The sequence below is a fragment of the Chiloscyllium plagiosum genome, unplaced genomic scaffold (assembly GCF_037043375.1).
Source record: "Chiloscyllium plagiosum isolate Xiang-an unplaced genomic scaffold, Cpla_swu_hap1 HiC_scaffold_39, whole genome shotgun sequence".
Taxonomy (NCBI): Eukaryota; Metazoa; Chordata; class Chondrichthyes; order Orectolobiformes; family Hemiscylliidae; genus Chiloscyllium; species Chiloscyllium plagiosum.
The window spans coordinates 44,163,875-44,186,197 of NW_028270177.1; the positions used below are offsets into that span (position 1 = coordinate 44,163,875).

The 22,323-nt window shown below is 32.5% G+C and overlaps 1 long non-coding RNA gene across 2 annotated transcripts in view; it reads left to right on the forward strand.

Annotated features, from left to right (window-relative positions):
* The window catches only part of LOC148138674 (uncharacterized), a 100,452-nt gene that overhangs the window by 18,322 nt on the left and 59,807 nt on the right, over positions 1-22,323 (forward strand). The window contains exon 3 of one of the 2 annotated variants that reach the window (XR_015753760.1): positions 1,820-1,878. The exons of the other annotated variant lie outside the window; for it this stretch is intronic. This is a non-coding gene — a long non-coding RNA (uncharacterized LOC148138674). The remainder of the gene's footprint in view (positions 1-1,819; positions 1,879-22,323) is intronic. 2 annotated transcript variants of the gene reach the window in all.

Genomic DNA, 22,323 nt, shown 5'->3' on the forward strand with positions numbered 1-22,323 from the left:
ATCTCGTTAATTCAATCTCTCAAGCCTAATGCATTCATTCAATGAAACAAATTGCCTTCATTCATTTAACAAATGGAACTTCAATCGTACCTTCAATGAATGAAACGTTATTTATGGATTGAATGAAACAAACGTAAATCCTACATTAAAGGAATCAAACTGCAATCATTTACTTACTAAAACAAATTGCATTCATTCTTTCATTTATTGTTTCAAACTGCACTCGTACATTCAATAAATCGATCGTTTTCATTGATTTAAAGAAACAAACTTAACACAGTCATTCATTGAGTTCAACTGCATTCATCCAATGAATCAAACTGCACTCAATGATTCAATTGAACAAACTGCGAGTGTTACGGGTTTATCTCGTTAATTCAATATCTCGAGCTTCAGGCATTCATTCAATGAATAAATAAAACTTCAATCGGACGTTCAATGAAGGAAACGTTACCCATTGATTCAAGAAAACACACTGCAAGTGGTAATTCAATGAGTAGAAATTCTCCAATTCATTCAATTTATCAAGCTTAATTCATTCCTTCAAAGGCTGAAAACTGAATTAATTCATTCTTGAATCAAACTAGATTCGATCTAGAATCTTGCATTCAAAGAATCAAACGTTATTTATGGATTGAATGAAACAAACGTAAATCCTACATTAAAGGAATCAAACTGCACTCATTTACTTACTAAAACGAACTGCATTCATTCATTCATTCATTGTTTCAAACTGCACTCATACATGCACTGAAAGAAACTGGACCAATTATTCTTAGCAAGAGCTTGGCATAGTCAACACACTGATATCCAATTATAAATAAGAACTGACCCTGCACAACTCCACCAGGTTTTAGTCCAACAGGTTTATTTGGAAGCACACTAGCTTTCGGAGCGACGCTCCGAAGGCTTAACAGACAATCAATTTTTCAATGTATAATTTCAGTTACGTCACACTGCAAAGTTTTGCTATAAATTCTGTGTTACGATCGAGCCCTCTACAATCACCTGACGAAGGAGCGTCGCTCCGAAAGCTCGTGTGCTTCCAATTAAACCTGTTGGACTATAACCTGGTGTTGTGTGATTTTTTTTAATCTGATGGAACATCCTTGACGAAGGTTCTGAGGAAAGGTCACTCGAATGGAAACGAGAACTCTTGATTTCTCTGCACAGATGCTGCCAGACATGCCTGAGCTTTCCCAGCAATCTCTACTTTTGTGTCTGATGCAACATCCTTGATTAAAGCTAGTATTAAATTTAATCTGACTTGAAGTGATAAATCTCTCAACTAACTGTTCAGATCCAAAGTCAGTTTGAGTAGATTCATCCTGATCCTTGTTGGCATATTAAAGAAAAGAAATACACACAGTGAGGCAATTATTCCAGACTGACAGTCTCACTCTGGCTGCAGGAGCTCCTTATGTGGCAGAGTGAAATCTAGGGAATATAAATTTAACATTTAAACAGCCTTTGAACTCTCAAGTGTCATCTGTTGTGACTCGTGCACTTGTCTATGGCAGAGTCAGCCACACCATTCTCTTCTGTCATCTATGTTTTTGAGGAGTCATTTGGATTCTTTCTTATTTTGGAGAGGGATGTTAGAATTGTGGTAAACAAAAGAGTAACTGTATTGTGACTTTGAGTTGACAAAGATGTTGAGTAATAGTTTTACCTTTGCTCCCTAGTTGTGCAAGAAATGATGCTGTTTGGAGTTAATTAACAGCCCCTCCTTGTAGGAAAGGTTTAATTGGTCTCTGGGGTCTGAAATTATAGGAGCAAATGATTGAAAAGTGTTAATGCTAAAATATTTATTTTGCAGGGCCATTGGAATGGACTGAGCCAGGATGTACTTCGATCATTGTCAAAGCGCAATTATGCGTGAGTTTTTATGTACTCTATAATGTAACTGATCTTGTTACTCTCTGCCAGTAACTATTAGAAGCTTATTGTCACTTCTAATTTCGTTTTGTAGATAATCACAGTAAATTAAATATGTCACATCAAAATTCTGACTGGTGTAGTAATTCGTTATAAATGTATAATAGCACACTCATAGTTCAAGCACTATTCTATGCTTAACAACTTGTAGCCTTGAATTATAGTTATCCGTTTGTTGATTTCAAAATGCTGGTGTCTGCTGCTAGGACCGAGGATTAGCCGATGGAGTTTCATTTAGATAAATGTAAGAGATTGCATTTTGGTAATGCAAACAGGGGCAGACTTGTATGATTAATGGTAGGCCCCTCAGTAATTTTGTAGAATGGAGGTAGGGGTACTTAATTCTTTGAAATTTGTGTAACGGGTAGACGTTTAGTACGCTTATTTTCCTTGCTCAGATCTTTGAGTACAGGAGTTGGGATGACATATTGAGGTTACTCAGAATGTTGGTAAGGCCTCTTCTTGAGTTCTGTGTACAGTTCTGGTTGCCCCATTACATTATTAAATTCGTGTTTGGGAAAGATTTACCAGAGGATTGCTTTGTCAGGAGGGTTTGAGATATGAATATAGACTGGAAAGACTGAACCATTTTTTCATTGGAGTGTAGGAGGCTGTAGAGTGAACTTTATAGAGGTTTATAAAATCATGAGGGCTATGGATGGGTTAAGTAGACAAGGTCTTTTCTCTCGGGTGTAGATGTCCAGAACTAGAGGGCATAGGTTTAGGGTGAGAGGGGAAATATTTCAAAAGGCATGTGATGGGGAACTTTTTCATGCAAAGGGTGGTGTGTGTATGCAGTGAGTTGCCAGAGGAAGTGGTGGAGGCTTGTACAATTACAACGTTTAAATGGCATCTGGATGGATATATGAACAGGAAGGGTTCGGAGGGATATGGGCCAAATGTTGGCAAATGAGACTAGATTAGGTCTGGATACCTGGTCGGCATGGCTGAGTTGGACCGAAGGGTCAGGTTCCATGCTATACATCTCTATGTCTCTCGAAAGTGTCTGTGGCTTATTTTAACTTGGAACAGGTCTAATGTGTGTTTGTGTCTTTTCTACAAAACAGAAGGGCTCTATTTCTTATAACTAGCTTCCAGTAAGTGCATGTGAACACTCTCTGCTCATTCCTGAAGAAGGGCCTGTGCCCGAAACGTCGAATCTGCACAGAAACTGCACTCATTTACTTACTAATACAAGCTGCATTCATTCATTCATTCATTTTTTCAAACTGCACTCTTGCATTCACTGAAACAAATCATACGTTCAATGAAGGAAACGTTACTCATTGATTCAATCAAACACACAGCAAGTGGTAATTCAATGAGTAGAAATTATCCAGTTCATTCAATTTATCAAGCTTAATTCATTCTTTCAAAGACTGAAAACTGAATTAATTCTGTCTTGAATCAACCTAGATTCGAGCTGGAATCATGCATTCAAAGAATCAAACGTTATTTATGGATTGAATGAAACAAACTTAAATCCTACAATAAAGGAATCATTTACTTATTAAAACAAACTGCATTCATTCATTTATTGTTTCAAACTGCACTCATACATGCACTGAAACAAGCTGTAGGTGTTAATTTAATGAGTACAGCTTATCTCGTTAATTCAATATCTCGAGTTCAAGGCATTCATTCAAAGAAACAAAGTACATTCATTCTGTTATTCAATCAAACCGCAATCGTACATTCAAAAAAATCAAACATTTTCATTGATTTAAAGAAACAAACTTAACACAGTCATTCATTGAGTTCAACTGCATTCATCCAATGAATCAAACTGCACTAAATGATTCAATGAAACAAACTGCGAGTGTTACTTCATATAGCAGAGCTTATCTCGTTAATTCAATGTCTCGAGCCTAATGCAGTCATTCAAACAAACAAATTGCCTTCATTCCTTTAACAAATGAAACTTCAATCGTACATTCAATGAATGAAACGTTATTTATGGATTGAATGAAACATTTGTAAATCCTACATTAAAGGAATCATTCTGCACTCATTTACTTACTAAAACAAACTGCATTCATTCATTCATTCATTCATTGTTTCAAACTGCACTCATGCATTCACTGAAACAAACTGTACGTGTTAATTCAATGAGTAAAACTTATCTCGTTAATTCAATATCTCGAGCTTAAGGCATTCATTCAATGAATAAATAAAACTTCAATCGTACGTTCAATGAATGAACCGTTACTCATTGATTCAATAAAACACACTGCAAGTGGTAATTCAACGAGTAGAAATTCTCCAGTTCATTCAATTTATCAAGCTTAATTCATTCTTTCAAAGACTGAAAACTGAATTAATTCTGTCTTGAATCAACCTAGATTCGAGCTGGAATCATGCATTCAAAGAATCAAACGTTATTTATGGATTGAATGAAACAAACGTAAATCCTCCATTAAAGGAATCAAACTGCACTCATTTACTTACTAAAACAAACTGAATTCATTCATTCATTCATTGTTTCAAACTGCACTCATACATGCACTGAAACAAACTGTAAGTATTAATTCAATGATTAAAGCTTATCTCGTTAATTCAATGTCATGAGCTCCAAGCATTCATTCATAGAAACAAAGTACAATCATTCTGTTATTCAATCAAACCGCAATCGTACATTCAATAAATCAAACGTTTTCATTGATTTAAGGAAACAAACTTAACACAGTCAATCATTGAGTTCAACTGCATTCATCCAATGAATCAAACTGCACTAAATGATTCAATGAAACAAACTGCGAGTGTTACTTCATGTAGCAGAGCATATCTCGTTAATTCAATCTCTCGAGGCTAATGCAGTCATTAAATGAAACAAACTGCATTCATTCATTCAATAAATAAAAACTTCAATCGTACGTTCAATGAATGAAAAGTCAGTTATGGATTGAATGAAACAAACTTAAATCCTACAATAAAGGAATCAAACTGCACTCATTTACTTACTAAAACAAACTGCATTTATTCATTCATTCATTGTTTCAAACTGCACTCATACATTCACTGAAACAAACTGTACGTGTTAATTCGATGTGTAAAGCTTATCTCGTTAATTCAATATCTCGAGCTTAAGGTATTCATTCAATGAATAAATAAAACTTCAATCGGACGTTCAATGAATGAAACGTTACTCATTGATTCAAGAAAACACCCTGCAAGTGGTAATTCAATGAGTAGAAATTCTCCAATTCATTCAATTTATCAAATTTAATTCATTCCTTCAAAGACTGAAAACTGACTTAATTCATTCTGGAATCAAACTAGATTCGATCTAGAATCTTGCATTCAAAGAATCAAACGTTATTTTTGGATTGAATGGAACAAACGTAAATCCTATATTAAAGTAATCAAACTGCACGCATTTATTTACTGAAGCTTCCTGCATTCATTCTTTCATTCATTGTTTCAAACTGCACTCATACATTCACTGAAACAAACTGTACGTGTTAATTCAATGTGTAAAGCTTATCTCGTTAATTCAATCTCTCTAGTCTAATGCAGTCATTCAATGAAACAAACTGTATTCATTCATTCAATGAATAAAATTTCAATCGTACGTTCAATGATTGAAAAGTTATTTATGGATTGTATGAAACAAATGTAAATCCTAAATTAAAGGAATGAAACTGCACACATTCATTTACTAAAGCAAACTGCATTCATTCTTTCATTGATTGTTTCAAACTGCACTCATAGATTCACTGAAACAAACTGTACGTGTTAATTCAATGAGTAAACTTATCCAGTTAATTCAAAATCTCGAGCTTAAGGCATTCATTCAAAGAAACATAGTACATTCATTCTGTTATTCCATCAAACCGCAATCGTACATTCAATAAATCAAACGTTTTCATTGATTTAAAGAAACAAACTTAACACAGTCATTCATTGAGTTCAACTGCATTCATCCAATGAATCAAACTGCACTCAATGATTCAATGAAACAAACTGCGAGTGTTACTTCATGTAGCAGAGCTTATCTCGTTAATTCACTGTCTCGAGCCTAATGCAGTCATTCAATGAAACAAACTGCATTCATTCATTGAATAAATAAAACTTCAATCGTACGTTCAATGAAGGAAACGTTACTCATTGATTCAATAAAACACACTGCAAGTGGTAATTCAATGAGTAGAAATTGTCCAATTCATTCAATTTATCAAGCTTAACTCATTCGTTCATCGACTGAAAATTGAATTAATTAGTTCTTGAATCAAACTACAAAGAATCGATCTAGAAATCATGCAGTCAATGAATCAAACGTTATTTATGGATTCAATGAAACAAACGAAAATGATACATTAAAGGAATAAAACTGCCCTCATTTATTTACTAAAGGAAACTGCATTCAATAATTCATTTAGTGTATCAATCTGCGCTCATGCATTCACTAAAAGAAACTGCACATGTTACTTCAATGAGTATAGCCTATCTCATTAATTCAATTTCTTCATCTTACGGCATTCAATCAAAGATGCCAACTGCAATCATTCATTCAATGAATCAAACTGCACAAACTGCCAGTGCTAATTCAAGTAATAGAGCTTCTTTCGTTAATTCAATGCATTGATTCAATGAAACAAACTGCATTCATTCATTCAATAAGTGAAACTTCAATCGTACATTCAATGAATGAAACGTTGCTCATTGATTCAATGAAAGAAAAGTAACACGTTCATTTAAGCATTCAAACTGCATTCATTCAGTGAATCAAACTCTACTCATTGAAACAAACTGCAAATGTTAACTTAATGAGTAGACCTTCTCTCTTTATTTCAATATCTCACGCTTAACTGATTCATTCAAAGACTGAACCTGCATTAATTCATTCTTGAATAAAAATGCATTCGTTCATTCAATGAATGAACCTTCAATCATGCATCCAATGAAATCAAACGTTATTTTTGCATTCAATGAAACAAACGTAAACCATACAGTAAAGAAATCAAAGTGCACTCATTTATTTATTTAACCAAACTGCATTCAGTCATTCATTCAGTGTATCAAACTAAACTCATACATTGACTGAAACAAACTGCACATGTTATTTCAATAAGTCGAGCTAGACTCTTTACTTCAATATCTCCATCTTAAGGCATTCATTCAAAGAAATCATCTGCAATCATTCATTCAACGAATCAAGCTGTAATCACTGATCCAACGAAAGAAACTGCGAGTGCTAATTCAAGTAGTAGAGCTTCTCTCGTTGATGCAATGTCTCGAGCTTAATGCATTCATTCAAACAAACAAATTGCATTCATTCATTTGACAAATGAAGCTTCAATCGTACATTCAATGAATGAAACGTTGTTTAGGGATTGAATGAAACAAACGTAAATCCGACATTAAAGGAATCAAACTGCACTCATTTACTTACTCAAACTGCATTAATTCTTTCATTCATTGTTTCAAACTGCATGCAGACATTCACTGCAACAAACGGTACGTGTTAATTCAATGAGTAAAGCTTATCTCGTTAATTCAATATCTCGTGCTCAAGGCATTCATTCATAGAAACAAAGTACATTCATTCTGTTATTCAATCAAACCGCAATCGTACATTCAATAAATCAAACGTTTTAAATTGATTTAAGGAAACAAACTTAACACAGTCATTCATTGAGTTCAACTGCATTCATCCAATGAATCAAACTGCACTAAATGATTCAATGAAACAACCTGCGAGTGTTTCATGTAGCAGAACCTATCTCGTTACTTCAATGTCTCGAGCCTAATGCAGTCTTTCAATGAAACAAACTGCATTCATTCATTGAATAAATAAAACTTCAATCGTACGTTCAATGAAGGAAACGTTACTCATTGATTCAATAAAACACACTGCGAGTCGTAATTCAATGAGTAGAAATTGTCCATTTCATTCAATTTATCATGCTTAACTTCATCGACTGAAAACTGAATTAATTCATTCTTGAATCCAACTACAAAGAATCGATCTAGAATTCATGCATTCAATGAATCAAACGTTATTTATGGATTCAATGAAACAAACGAAAATCATACATTAAAAGGAATAAAACTGCCCTCATTTATTTACTAAAGGAAACTGCATTCCTTCATATATTCAGTGTATCAATCTGCACTCATGCATTCACTAAAAGAGACTAATCACATTATTTCAATGAGTAGAGCTTATCTCATTATTTCAATTTCTTCAACTTACGGCATTCAATCAAAGCTTCATTCATTCATTCAAGGTGTTCTCATTAATTTACTAAAACAAACTGCATTCAGTCATTCATTCAGTGTATCAAACTACACTCATGCATTGACTGAAAGAAACTGCACATGTTATTTTAATAAGTCGGGCTAATCTCATTACTTCAATATCTCCATCTTAAGGCATTAATTCAAAGAAACCAACTGTAATCATTAATTCAACGAATCAAGCTGTAAAAACTGATCCAACGAAAGAAACTGGGAGTGCTAATTCAAATAGTAGAGCTTCTCTTGTTGATGCAATGTCCCGAGCTTCATGCATTCATTCAAAAAAACAAATTGCATTCATTCATTTAACAAAGAAAATTCAATCGTACGTTCAATGAATGAAAAGTTATTTATGGATTGAATGAAACAAACGTAAATCCTACATTAAAGGAATCAAACTGCACACATTTATTTACAAACTAAACCTGCACTCATTCTTCCATTCATTGTTTCAAACTACACTCATACATTCACTGAAACAAACTGTACGTGTTAATTCAATGAGTAAAGCTGATCTCGTTAATTCAATATCTCGAGCTCAAGGCATTCATTCAAAGAAACAAAGTACATTCATTCTGTTATTCAATCAAACCGCAATCGTACATTCACTAAATCGATTCTTTGGATGAATGCAGTTGAACTCAATGAATGAATGTGTTAAGTTTGTTTCTTTAAATCAATGAAAACGATTGATTTATTGAATGTACGATTGCAGTTTGATTGAATAACAGAATGAATGTACTTTGTTTCTTTGAATGAATGCCTTGAGCTCGAGATATTGAATTAACGAGATAAGCTTTACTCATTGAATTAACACGTACAGTTTGTTTCAGTGAATGTATGAGTGCAGTTTGAAACAATGAATGAATGAATGAATGCAGTTTGTTTTAGTAAGTAAATGAGTGCAGTTTGATTCCTTTAATGTAGGATTTACAAATGTTTCATTCAATCCATAAAAAACTTCATTCATTGAACGTACGATTGAAGATTTATTTCTTGAATGAATGCAGATTGTTTCATTGAATGACTGCATTGGGCTCGAGACATTGCATTAACGAGATAAGCTCTGCTACATGAAGTAACACTCGCGGGTTGTTTCATTGAATCTTTGAGTGCAGTTTGATTCATTGGATGAATGCAGGTGAACTCAATGATTGACTGTGTTAAGTTTGTTTCTTTAAATCAATGAAAACGATTGATTTATTGAATGTACGAATGCGGTTTGATTGAATAGCAGAATGAATGTACTTTGTTTCTTTGAATGAATGCCTTGAGCTCGAGATATTGAATTAACGAGATAAGATTTATACATTGAATTAACACGTGCAGTTTCTTTCAGTGCATGTATGAGTGCAGTTTGAAACAATGAAAGAATGAATAAATGCAGTTTGTTTTAGTAAATAAATGAGTGCAGTTTGATTCCTTTAATGTAGGATTTACGTTTGTTTCATTCAATCCAAAGAATCCGTTTGATTCTTTGAATGCATGATTCCAGCTCGAATCTAGATTTATTCAAGAATGAATTAATTCAGTTTTCAGTCTTTGAAAGAATGAATTAAGCATGTTAAATTGAATGAATTAGAGAATTTTTACTCATTGAATTACGATTTAGAGTGTGTTTAATTGAATCAATGAGTAACGTTTCAATCATTGAACGTACGAATGAAGTTTTATTTATTCATTGAATGAATGCCTTATGCTCGAGCTATTGAATTAACGAGATAAGCTTTACTCATTGAATTAACACGTACAGTTTGTTTCAGTGCATGTATGAGTGCAGTTTGAAACAATGAATAAATGAATGAATTCAGTTTGTTTTAGTAAGAAAATGAGTGCAGTTTGATTCCTTTAATGTAGGATTTACTAATGTTTCATTCAATCCATAAATAACTTTTCATTCATTGAACGTACGATTGAAGTTTTTTTTATTGAATGAATGCAGTTTGTTTCATTTAAAGACTGCATTAGGCTCGAGAAATTGAATTAACGAGAAAAGCTCTGCTACATGGAGTAACACTCGCAGTTTGTCAGTGCATGTATGAGTGCAGTTTGAAACAAAAAATGGATGAATGATTGCCGTTTGTTTTAGTATGTAAATGAGTGCAATTTGATTCCTTTAATGTAGGAATTACGTTTGATTCATTCAATCCATAAATAACTTCATTCATTGAATGTACGTTTGAAGTTTGTTTGATTGAATGAATGCAGTTAGTTTCATTGAATGACTGCATTAGGGTCGAGAGATTGAATTAACGAGATAAGCTCTGCTACATGAAGTAACACTCGCAGATTGTTTCATTGAATCTTTGAGTGCAGTTTGATTCTTTGGATGAATGCAGTTGAACTCAATGAATGACTGTGTAAAGTTTGTTTCTTTAAATCAATGAAAACGATTGATTTATTGAATGTACGATTGCAGTTTGATTGAATAAATGAATGAATGTACTTTGTTTCGTTGAATGAAAGCCTTATGCTCGAGATATTGAATTAATGAGATAAGCTTTAATAATTGAATTAACACGTACAGTTTGTTTCAGTGAATGTATGAGTGCAGTTTGAAACAATGAATGAATGAGTGAATGCAGTTTGTTTTAGTAAGTAAATGAGTGCAGTTTGATTCCTTTAATGTAGGATTTACAAATGTTTAATTCAATCCTTAAATAACTTCATTCATTGAACGTACGATTGAAGATTTATTTCTTGAATGAATGCAGTTTGTTTCATTGAATGACTGCATTAGGCTCGAGACATTGCATTAACGAGATAAGCTCTGCTACATGAAGTAACACTCGCAGGTTGTTTCATTGAATCTTTGAGTGCAGTTTGATTCATTGGATGAATGCAGGTGAACTCAATGATTGACTGTGTTAAGTTTGTTTCTTTAAATCAATGAAAACGATTGATTTATTGAATGTACGAATGCGGTTTGATTGAATAGCAGAATGAATGTACTTTGTTTCTTTGAATGAATGCCTTGAGCTCGAGATATTGATTTAACGAGATAAGCTTTACTCTTTGAATTAACACGTACAGTTTGTTTCAGTGCATGCATGAGTGCAGTTTGAAACAATGAATGAATGAATGAATGCAGTTTGTTTTAGTAAATAAATGAGTGCAGTTTGATTCCTTTAATGTAGGATTTACGTTTGTTTCATTCAATCCAAAGAATCCGTTTGATTCTTTGAATGCATGATTCCAGCTCGAATCTAGATTTATTCAAGAATGAATTAATTCAGTTTTCAGTCTTTGAAAGAATGAATTAAGCATGTTAAATTGAATGAATTAGAGAATTTTTACTCATTGAATTACGATTTAGAGTGTGTTTAATTGAATCAATGAGTAACGTTTCAATCATTGAACGTACGAATGAAGTTTTATTTATTCATTGAATGAATGCCTTATGCTCGAGCTATTGAATTAACGAGATAAGCTTTACTCATTGAATTAACACGTACAGTTTGTTTCAGTGCATGTATGAGTGCAGTTTGAAACAATGAATAAATGAATGAATTCAGTTTGTTTTAGTAAGAAAATGAGTGCAGTTTGATTCCTTTAATGTAGGATTTACTAATGTTTCATTCAATCCATAAATAACTTTTCATTCATTGAACGTACGATTGAAGTTTTTTTTATTGAATGAATGCAGTTTGTTTCATTTAAAGACTGCATTAGGCTCGAGAAATTGAATTAACGAGAAAAGCTCTGCTACATGGAGTAACACTCGCAGTTTGTCAGTGCATGTATGAGTGCAGTTTGAAACAAAGAATGGATGAATGATTGCCGTTTGTTTTAGTATGTAAATGAGTGCAATTTGATTCCTTTAATGTAGGAATTACGTTTGATTCATTCAATCCATAAATAACTTCATTCATTGAATGTACGTTTGAAGTTTGTTTGATTGAATGAATGCAGTTAGTTTCATTGAATGACTGCATTAGGGTCGAGAGATTGAATTAACGAGATAAGCTCTGCTACATGAAGTAACACTCGCAGATTGTTTCATTGAATCTTTGAGTGCAGTTTGATTCTTTGGATGAATGCAGTTGAACTCAATGAATGACTGTGTAAAGTTTGTTTCTTTAAATCAATGAAAACGATTGATTTATTGAATGTACGATTGCAGTTTGATTGAATAAATGAATGAATGTACTTTGTTTCTTTGAATGAAAGCCTTATGCTCGAGATATTGAATTAACGAGATAAGCTTTACTCATTGAATTAAAACACGTACAGTTTTTTTCAGTGCATGTATGAGTGCAGGTTGAAACAATGAATGAATGAATTCAGTTTGTTTTAGTAAATAAATGAGTGCAGTTTGATTCCTTTAATGAGGGATTTACTAATGTTTCATTCTATCCATAAATAACTTCATTCATTGAATGTACGATTGAAGTTTTTTTTATTGAATGAATGAATGCAGTTTGTTTCATTGAATGACTGCATTAGGCTCGAGACATTGAATTAACGAGAAAGCTCTGCTACATGAAGTAACACTCGCAGTTTGTCAGTGCATGTATGAGTGCAGTTTGAAACAAAGAATGGATGAATGATTGCCGTTTGTTTTAGTATGTAAATGAGTGCAGTTTGATTCCTTTAATGTAGGAATTACGTTTGATTCATTCAATCCATAAATAACTTCATTCATTGAATGTACGTTTGAAGTTTTTTTTATTGAATGAATGCAGTTAGTTTCATTGAATGACTGCATTAGGGTCGAGAGATTGAATTAACGAGATAAGCTCTGCTACATGAAGTAACACTCGCAGATTGTTTCATTGAATCTTTGAGTGCAGTTTGATTCTTTGGATGAATGCAGTTGAACTCAATGAATGACTGTGTAAAGTTTGTTTCTTTAAATCAATGAAAACGATTGATTTATTGAATGTACGAATGCGGTTTGATTGAATAACAGAATGAATGTACTTTGTTTCTTTGAATGATTGCCTTGAGCTCGAGATATTGAATTAACGAGATAAGCTTTACTCTTTGAATTAACACGTACAGTTTGTTTCAGTGCATGCATGAGTGCAGTTTGAAACAATGAATGAATGAATGAATGCAGTTTGTTTTAGTAAATAAATGACTGCAGTTTGATTCCTTTAATGTAGGATTTACGTTTGTTTCATTCAATCCAAAGAATCCGTTTGATTCTTTGAATGCATGATTCCAGCTCGAATCTAGATTTATTCAAGAATGAATTAATTCAGTTTTCAGTCTTTGAAAGAATGAATTAAGCATGTTAAATTGAATGAATTAGAGAATTTTTACTCATTGAATTACGATTTAGAGTGTGTTTAATTGAATCAATGAGTAACGTTTCAATCATTGAACGTACGAATGAAGTTTTATTTATTCATTGAATGAATGCCTTATGCTCGAGCTATTGAATTAACGAGATAAGCTTTACTCATTGAATTAACACGTACAGTTTGTTTCAGTGCATGTATGAGTGCAGTTTGAAACAATGAATAAATGAATGAATTCAGTTTGTTTTAGTAAGAAAATGAGTGCAAATTGATTCCTTTAATGTAGGATTTACTAATGTTTCATTCAATCCATAAATAACTTTTCATTCATTGAACGTACGATTGAAGTTTTTTTTATTGAATGAATGCAGTTTGTTTCATTTAAAGACTGCATTAGGCTCGAGAAATTGAATTAACGAGAAAAGCTCTGCTACATGGAGTAACACTCGCAGTTTGTCAGTGCATGTATGAGTGCAGTTTGAAACAAAGAATGGATGAATGATTGCCGTTTGTTTTAGTATGTAAATGAGTGCAATTTGATTCCTTTAATGTAGGAATTACGTTTGATTCATTCAATCCATAAATAACTTCATTCATTGAATGTACGTTTGAAGTTTGTTTGATTGAATGAATGCAGTTAGTTTCATTGAATGACTGCATTAGGGTCGAGAGATTGAATTAACGAGATAAGCTCTGCTACATGAAGTAACACTCGCAGATTGTTTCATTGAATCTTTGAGTGCAGTTTGATTCTTTGGATGAATGCAGTTGAACTCAATGAATGACTGTGTAAAGTTTGTTTCTTTAAATCAATGAAAACGATTGATTTATTGAATGTACGATTGCAGTTTGATTGAATAAATGAATGAATGTACTTTGTTTCTTTGAATGAAAGCCTTATGCTCGAGATATTGAATTAACGAGATAAGCTTTACTCATTGAATTAAAACACGTACAGTTTGTTTCAGTGCATGTATGAGTGCAGGTTGAAACAATGAATGAATGAATTCAGTTTGTTTTAGTAAATAAATGAGTGCAGTTTGATTCCTTTAATGAGGGATTTACTAATGTTTCATTCTATCCATAAATAACTTCATTCATTGAATGTACGATTGAAGTTTTTTTTATTGAATGAATGAATGCAGTTTGTTTCATTGAATGACTGCATTAGGCTCGAGACATTGAATTAACGAGAAAGCTCTGCTACATGAAGTAACACTCGCAGTTTGTCAGTGCATGTATGAGTGCAGTTTGAAACAAAGAATGGATGAATGATTGCCGTTTGTTTTAGTATGTAAATGAGTGCAGTTTGATTCCTTTAATGTAGGAATTACGTTTGATTCATTCAATCCATAAATAACTTCATTCATTGAATGTACGTTTGAAGTTTTTTTTATTGAATGAATGCAGTTAGTTTCATTGAATGACTGCATTAGGGTCGAGAGATTGAATTAACGAGATAAGCTCTGCTACATGAAGTAACACTCGCAGATTGTTTCATTGAATCTTTGAGTGCAGTTTGATTCTTTGGATGAATGCAGTTGAACTCAATGAATGACTGTGTAAAGTTTGTTTCTTTAAATCAATGAAAACGATTGATTTATTGAATGTACGAATGCGGTTTGATTGAATAACAGAATGAATGTACTTTGTTTCTTTGAATGATTGCCTTGAGCTCGAGATATTGAATTAACGAGATAAGCTTTACTCTTTGAATTAACACGTACAGTTTGTTTCAGTGCATGCATGAGTGCAGTTTGAAACAATGAATGAATGAATGAATGCAGTTTGTTTTAGTAAATAAATGACTGCAGTTTGATTCCTTTAATGTAGGATTTACGTTTGTTTCATTCAATCCAAAGAATCCGTTTGATTCTTTGAATGCATGATTCCAGCTCGAATCTAGATTTATTCAAGAATGAATTAATTCAGTTTTCAGTCTTTGAAAGAATGAATTAAGCATGTTAAATTGAATGAATTAGAGAATTTTTACTCATTGAATTACGATTTAGAGTGTGTTTAATTGAATCAATGAGTAACGTTTCAATCATTGAACGTACGAATGAAGTTTTATTTATTCATTGAATGAATGCCTTATGCTCGAGCTATTGAATTAACGAGATAAGCTTTACTCATTGAATTAACACGTACAGTTTGTTTCAGTGCATGTATGAGTGCAGTTTGAAACAATGAATAAATGAATGAATTCAGTTTGTTTTAGTAAGAAAATGAGTGCAAATTGATTCCTTTAATGTAGGATTTACTAATGTTTCATTCAATCCATAAATAACTTTTCATTCATTGAACGTACGATTGAAGTTTTTTTTATTGAATGAATGCAGTTTGTTTCATTTAAAGACTGCATTAGGCTCGAGAAATTGAATTAACGAGAAAAGCTCTGCTACATGGAGTAACACTCGCAGTTTGTCAGTGCATGTATGAGTGCAGTTTGAAACAAAGAATGGATGAATGATTGCCGTTTGTTTTAGTATGTAAATGAGTGCAATTTGATTCCTTTAATGTAGGAATTACGTTTGATTCATTCAATCCATAAATAACTTCATTCATTGAATGTACGTTTGAAGTTTGTTTGATTGAATGAATGCAGTTAGTTTCATTGAATGACTGCATTAGGGTCGAGAGATTGAATTAACGAGATAAGCTCTGCTACATGAAGTAACACTCGCAGATTGTTTCATTGAATCTTTGAGTGCAGTTTGATTCTTTGGATGAATGCAGTTGAACTCAATGAATGACTGTGTAAAGTTTGTTTCTTTAAATCAATGAAAACGATTGATTTATTGAATGTACGATTGCAGTTTGATTGAATAAATGAATGAATGTACTTTGTTTCGTTGAATGAAAGCCTTATGCTCGAGATATTGAATTAATGAGATAAGCTTTAATAATTGATTTAACACGTACAGTTTGTTTCAGTGAATGTATGAGTGCAGTTTGAAACAATGAATGAATGAGTGAATGCAGTTTGTTTTAGTAAGTAAATGAGTGCAGTTTGATTCCTTTAATGTAGGATTTACAAATGTTTAATTCAATCCTTAAATAACTTCATTCATTGAACGTACGATTGAAGATTTATTTCTTGAATGAATGCAGTTTGTTTCATTGAATGACTGCATTAGGCTCGAGACATTGCATTAACGAGATAAGCTCTGCTACATGAAGTAACACTCGCAGGTTGTTTCATTGAATCTTTGAGTGCAGTTTGATTCATTGGATGAATGCAGGTGAACTCAATGATTGACTGTGTTAAGTTTGTTTCTTTAAATCAATGAAAACGATTGATTTATTGAATGTACGAATGCGGTTTGATTGAATAGCAGAATGAATGTACTTTGTTTCTTTGAATGAATGCCTTGAGCTCGAGATATTGATTTAACGAGATAAGCTTTACTCTTTGAATTAACACGTACAGTTTGTTTCAGTGCATGCATGAGTGCAGTTTGAAACAATGAATGAATGAATGAATGCAGTTTGTTTTAGTAAATAAATGAGTGCAGTTTGATTCCTTTAATGTAGGATTTACGTTTGTTTCATTCAATCCAAAGAATCCGTTTGATTCTTTGAATGCATGATTCCAGCTCGAATCTAGATTTATTCAAGAATGAATTAATTCAGTTTTCAGTCTTTGAAAGAATGAATTAAGCATGTTAAATTGAATGAATTAGAGAATTTTTACTCATTGAATTACGATTTAGAGTGTGTTTAATTGAATCAATGAGTAACGTTTCAATCATTGAACGTACGAATGAAGTTTTATTTATTCATTGAATGAATGCCTTATGCTCGAGCTATTGAATTAACGAGATAAGCTTTACTCATTGAATTAACACGTACAGTTTGTTTCAGTGCATGTATGAGTGCAGTTTGAAACAATGAATAAATGAATGAATTCAGTTTGTTTTAGTAAGAAAATGAGTGCAGTTTGATTCCTTTAATGTAGGATTTACTAATGTTTCATTCAATCCATAAATAACTTTTCATTCATTGAACGTACGATTGAAGTTTTTTTTATTGAATGAATGCAGTTTGTTTCATTTAAAGACTGCATTAGGCTCGAGAAATTGAATTAACGAGAAAAGCTCTGCTACATGGAGTAACACTCGCAGTTTGTCAGTGCATGTATGAGTGCAGTTTGAAACAAAGAATGGATGAATGATTGCCGTTTGTTTTAGTATGTAAATGAGTGCAATTTGATTCCTTTAATGTAGGAATTACGTTTGATTCATTCAATCCATAAATAACTTCATTCATTGAATGTACGTTTGAAGTTTGTTTGATTGAATGAATGCAGTTAGTTTCATTGAATGACTGCATTAGGGTCGAGAGATTGAATTAACGAGATAAGCTCTGCTACATGAAGTAACACTCGCAGATTGTTTCATTGAATCTTTGAGTGCAGTTTGATTCTTTGGATGAATGCAGTTGAACTCAATGAATGACTGTGTAAAGTTTGTTTCTTTAAATCAATGAAAACGATTGATTTATTGAATGTACGATTGCAGTTTGATTGAATAAATGAATGAATGTACTTTGTTTCTTTGAATGAAAGCCTTATGCTCGAGATATTGAATTAACGAGATAAGCTTTACTCATTGAATTAAAACACGTACAGTTTGTTTCAGTGCATGTATGAGTGCAGGTTGAAACAATGAATGAATGAATTCAGTTTGTTTTAGTAAATAAATGAGTGCAGTTTGATTCCTTTAATGAGGGATTTACTAATGTTTCATTCTATCCATAAATAACTTCATTCATTGAATGTACGATTGAAGTTTTTTTTATTGAATGAATGCAGTTTGTTTCATTGAATGACTGCATTAGGCTCGAGACATTGAATTAACGAGAAAGCTCTGCTACATGAAGTAACACTCGCAGTTTGTCAGTGCATGTATGAGTGCAGTTTGAAACAAAGAATGGATGAATGATTGCCGTTTGTTTTAGTATGTAAATGAGTGCAGTTTGATTCCTTTAATGTAGGAATTACGTTTGATTCATTCAATCCATAAATAACTTCATTCATTGAATGTACGTTTGAAGTTTTTTTTATTGAATGAATGCAGTTAGTTTCATTGAATGACTGCATTAGGGTCGAGAGATTGAATTAACGAGATAAGCTCTGCTACATGAAGTAACACTCGCAGATTGTTTCATTGAATCTTTGAGTGCAGTTTGATTCTTTGGATGAATGCAGTTGAACTCAATGAATGACTGTGTTAAGTTTGTTTCTTTAAATCAATGAAAACGATTGATTTATTGAATGTACGAATGCGGTTTGATTGAATAACAGAATGAATGTACTTTGTTTCTTTGAATGATTGCCTTGAGCTCGAGATATTGAATTAACGAGATAAGCTTTACTCTTTGAATTAACACGTACAGTTTGTTTCAGTGCATGCATGAGTGCAGTTTGAAACAATGAATGAATGAATGAATGCAGTTTGTTTTAGTAAATAAATGAGTGCAGTTTGATTCCTTTAATGTAGGATTTACGTTTGTTTCATTCAATCCAAAGAATCCGTTTGATTCTTTGAATGCATGATTCCAGCTCGAATCTAGATTTATTCAAGAATGAATTAATTCAGTTTTCAGTCTTTGAAAGAATGAATTAAGCATGTTAAATTGAATGAATTAGAGAATTTTTACTCATTGAATTACGATTTAGAGTGTGTTTAATTGAATCAATGAGTAACGTTTCAATCATTGAACGTACGAATGAAGTTTTATTTATTCATTGAATGAATGCCTTATGCTCGAGCTATTGAATTAACGAGATAAGCTTTACTCATTGAATTAACACGTACAGTTTGTTTCAGTGCATGTATGAGTGCAGTTTGAAACAATGAATAAATGAATGAATTCAGTTTGTTTTAGTAAGAAAATGAGTGCAGTTTGATTCCTTTAATGTAGGATTTACTAATGTTTCATTCAATCCATAAATAACTTTTCATTCATTGAACGTACGATTGAAGTTTTTTTTATTGAATGAATGCAGTTTGTTTCATTTAAAGACTGCATTAGGCTCGAGAAATTGAATTAACGAGAAAAGCTCTGCTACATGGAGTAACACTCGCAGTTTGTCAGTGCATGTATGAGTGCAGTTTGAAACAAAGAATGGATGAATGATTGCCGTTTGTTTTAGTATGTAAATGAGTGCAATTTGATTCCTTTAATGTAGGAATTACGTTTGATTCATTCAATCCATAAATAACTTCATTCATTGAATGTACGTTTGAAGTTTGTTTGATTGAATGAATGCAGTTTGTTTCATTGAATGACTGCATTAGGGTCGAGAGATTGAATTAACGAGATAAGCTCTGCTACATGAAGTAACACTCGCAGATTGTTTCATTGAATCTTTGAGTGCAGTTTGATTCTTTGGATGAATGCAGTTGAACTCAATGAATGACTGTGTAAAGTTTGTTTCTTTAAATCAATGAAAACGATTGATTTATTGAATGTACGATTGCAGTTTGATTGAATAAATGAATGAATGTACTTTGTTTCGTTGAATGAAAGCCTTATGCTCGAGATATTGAATTAATGAGATAAGCTTTAATAATTGAATTAACACGTACAGTTTGTTTCAGTGAATGTATGAGTGCAGTTAGAAACAATGAATGAATGAGTGAATGCAGTTTGTTTTAGTAAGTAAATGAGTGCAGTTTGATTCCTTTAATGTAGGATTTACAAATGTTTAATTCAATCCTTAAATAACTTCATTCATTGAACGTACGATTGAAGATTTATTTCTTGAATGAATGCAGTTTGTTTCATTGAATGACTGCATTAGGCTCGAGACATTGCATTATGACAAAAGCTCTGCTACATGAGGTAACACTCGTAGTTTGTTTAATTGAATCTTTGAGTGCAGTTTGTTTCATTGGATGAATGCAGTTGAACTCAATGAATGACTGTGTTAAGTTTGTTTCTTTAAATCAATGAAAACGATTGATTTATTGAATGTACGATTGCGGTTTGATTGAATAACAGAATGAATGTACTTTGTTTCTTTGAATGAATGCCTTGAGCTCGAGATATTGAATTAACGAGATAAGCTTTAAGAATAAACACCTACAGTTTGTTTCAGTGCATGTATGAGTGCAGTTTGAAACAATGAATGAATGAATGCAGTTTGTTTTAGTAAATAAATGAGTGCAGTTTGATTCCTTTAATGTAGGATTTACTAATGTTTCATTCAATCCATAAATAACTTTTCATTCATTGAACGTACGATTGAAGTTAAAATTATTGAATGAATGAATGCTGTTTGTTTCATTTAAAGTCTGCATTAGGCTCGAGAAATTGAATTAACGAGAAAAGCTCTGCTAGATGAAGTAACACTCGCAGTATGTCGGTGCTTGTATGAGTGCAGTTTGAAACAAAGAATGGATGAATGATTGCCGTTTGTTTTAGTATGTAAATGAGTGCAGTTTGATTCCTTTAATGTAGGATTTACGTGTGATTCATTCAATCCATAAATAACTTCATTCATTGAATGTACGATTGAAGTTAAATTTATTGAATAAATGAATGCAGTTTGTTTCATTAAATGACTGCATTAGGCTCGAGAAATTGAATTAACGAGAAAAGCTCTGCTACATGAAGTAACACTCGCAGTTTGTCAGTGCATGTATGAGTGCAGTTTGAAACAAAGAATGGATGAATGATTGCCGTTTGTTTTAGTATGTAAATGAGTGCAGTTTGATTCCTTTAATGTAGGATTTACGTTTGATTCATTCAATCCATAAATAACTTCATTCTTTGAATGTACGATTGAAGTTAAATTTATTGAATGAATGAATGCAGTTTGTTTCATTGAATGACTGCATTAGGCTCGAGAAATTGAATTAACGAGAAAGCTCTGCTACATGAAGTAACACTCGCAGTTTGTCAGTGCATGTATGAGTGCAGTTTGAAACAAAGAATGGATGAATGATTGCCGTTTGTTTTAGTATGTAAATGAGTGCAGTTTGATTCCTTTAATGTAGGAATTACGTTTGATTCATTCAATCCATAAATAACTTCATTCATTGAACGTACGATTGAAGTTTTTTTTTAATGAATGAATGAATGCAGTTAGTTTCATTGAATGACTGCATTAGGGTCGAGAGATTGAATTAACGAGATAAGCTCTGCTACATGAAGTAACACTCGCAGATTGTTTCATTGAATCTTTGAGTGCAGTTTGATTCATTGGATGAATGCAGGTGAACTCAATGATTGACTGTGTAAAGTTTGTTTCTTTAAATCAATGAAAACGATTGATTTATTGAATGTACGATTGCAGTTTGATTGAATAAATGAATGAATGTACTTTGTTTCTTTGAATGAAAGCCTTATGCTCGAGATATTGAATTAACGAGATAAGCTTTACTCATTGAATTAAAACACGTACAGTTTGTTTCAGTGCATGTATGAGTGCAGGTTGAAACAATGAATGAATGAATGCAGTTTGTTTTAGTAAATAAATGAGTGCAGTTTGATTCCTTCAATGTAGGATATACGTTTGTTTCATTCAATCCAAAGAATCCGTTTGATTCTTTGAATGCATGATTCCAGCTCGAATCTAGATTTATTCAAGAATGAATTAATTCAGTTTTCAGTCTTTGAAAGAATGAATTAAGCTTGTTAAATTGAATGAATTAGAGAATTTTTACTCATTGAATTACGATTTGCAGTGTGTTTAATTGAATCAATGAGTAACGTTTCAATCATTGAACGTACGAATGAAGTTTTATTTATTCATTGAATGAATGCCTTATGCTCGAGCTATTGAATTAACGAGATAAGCTTTACTCATTGAATTAACACGTACAGTTTGTTTCAGTGTATGAGTGCAGTTTGAAACAATGAATGAATGAATGAAGGCAGCTTGTGT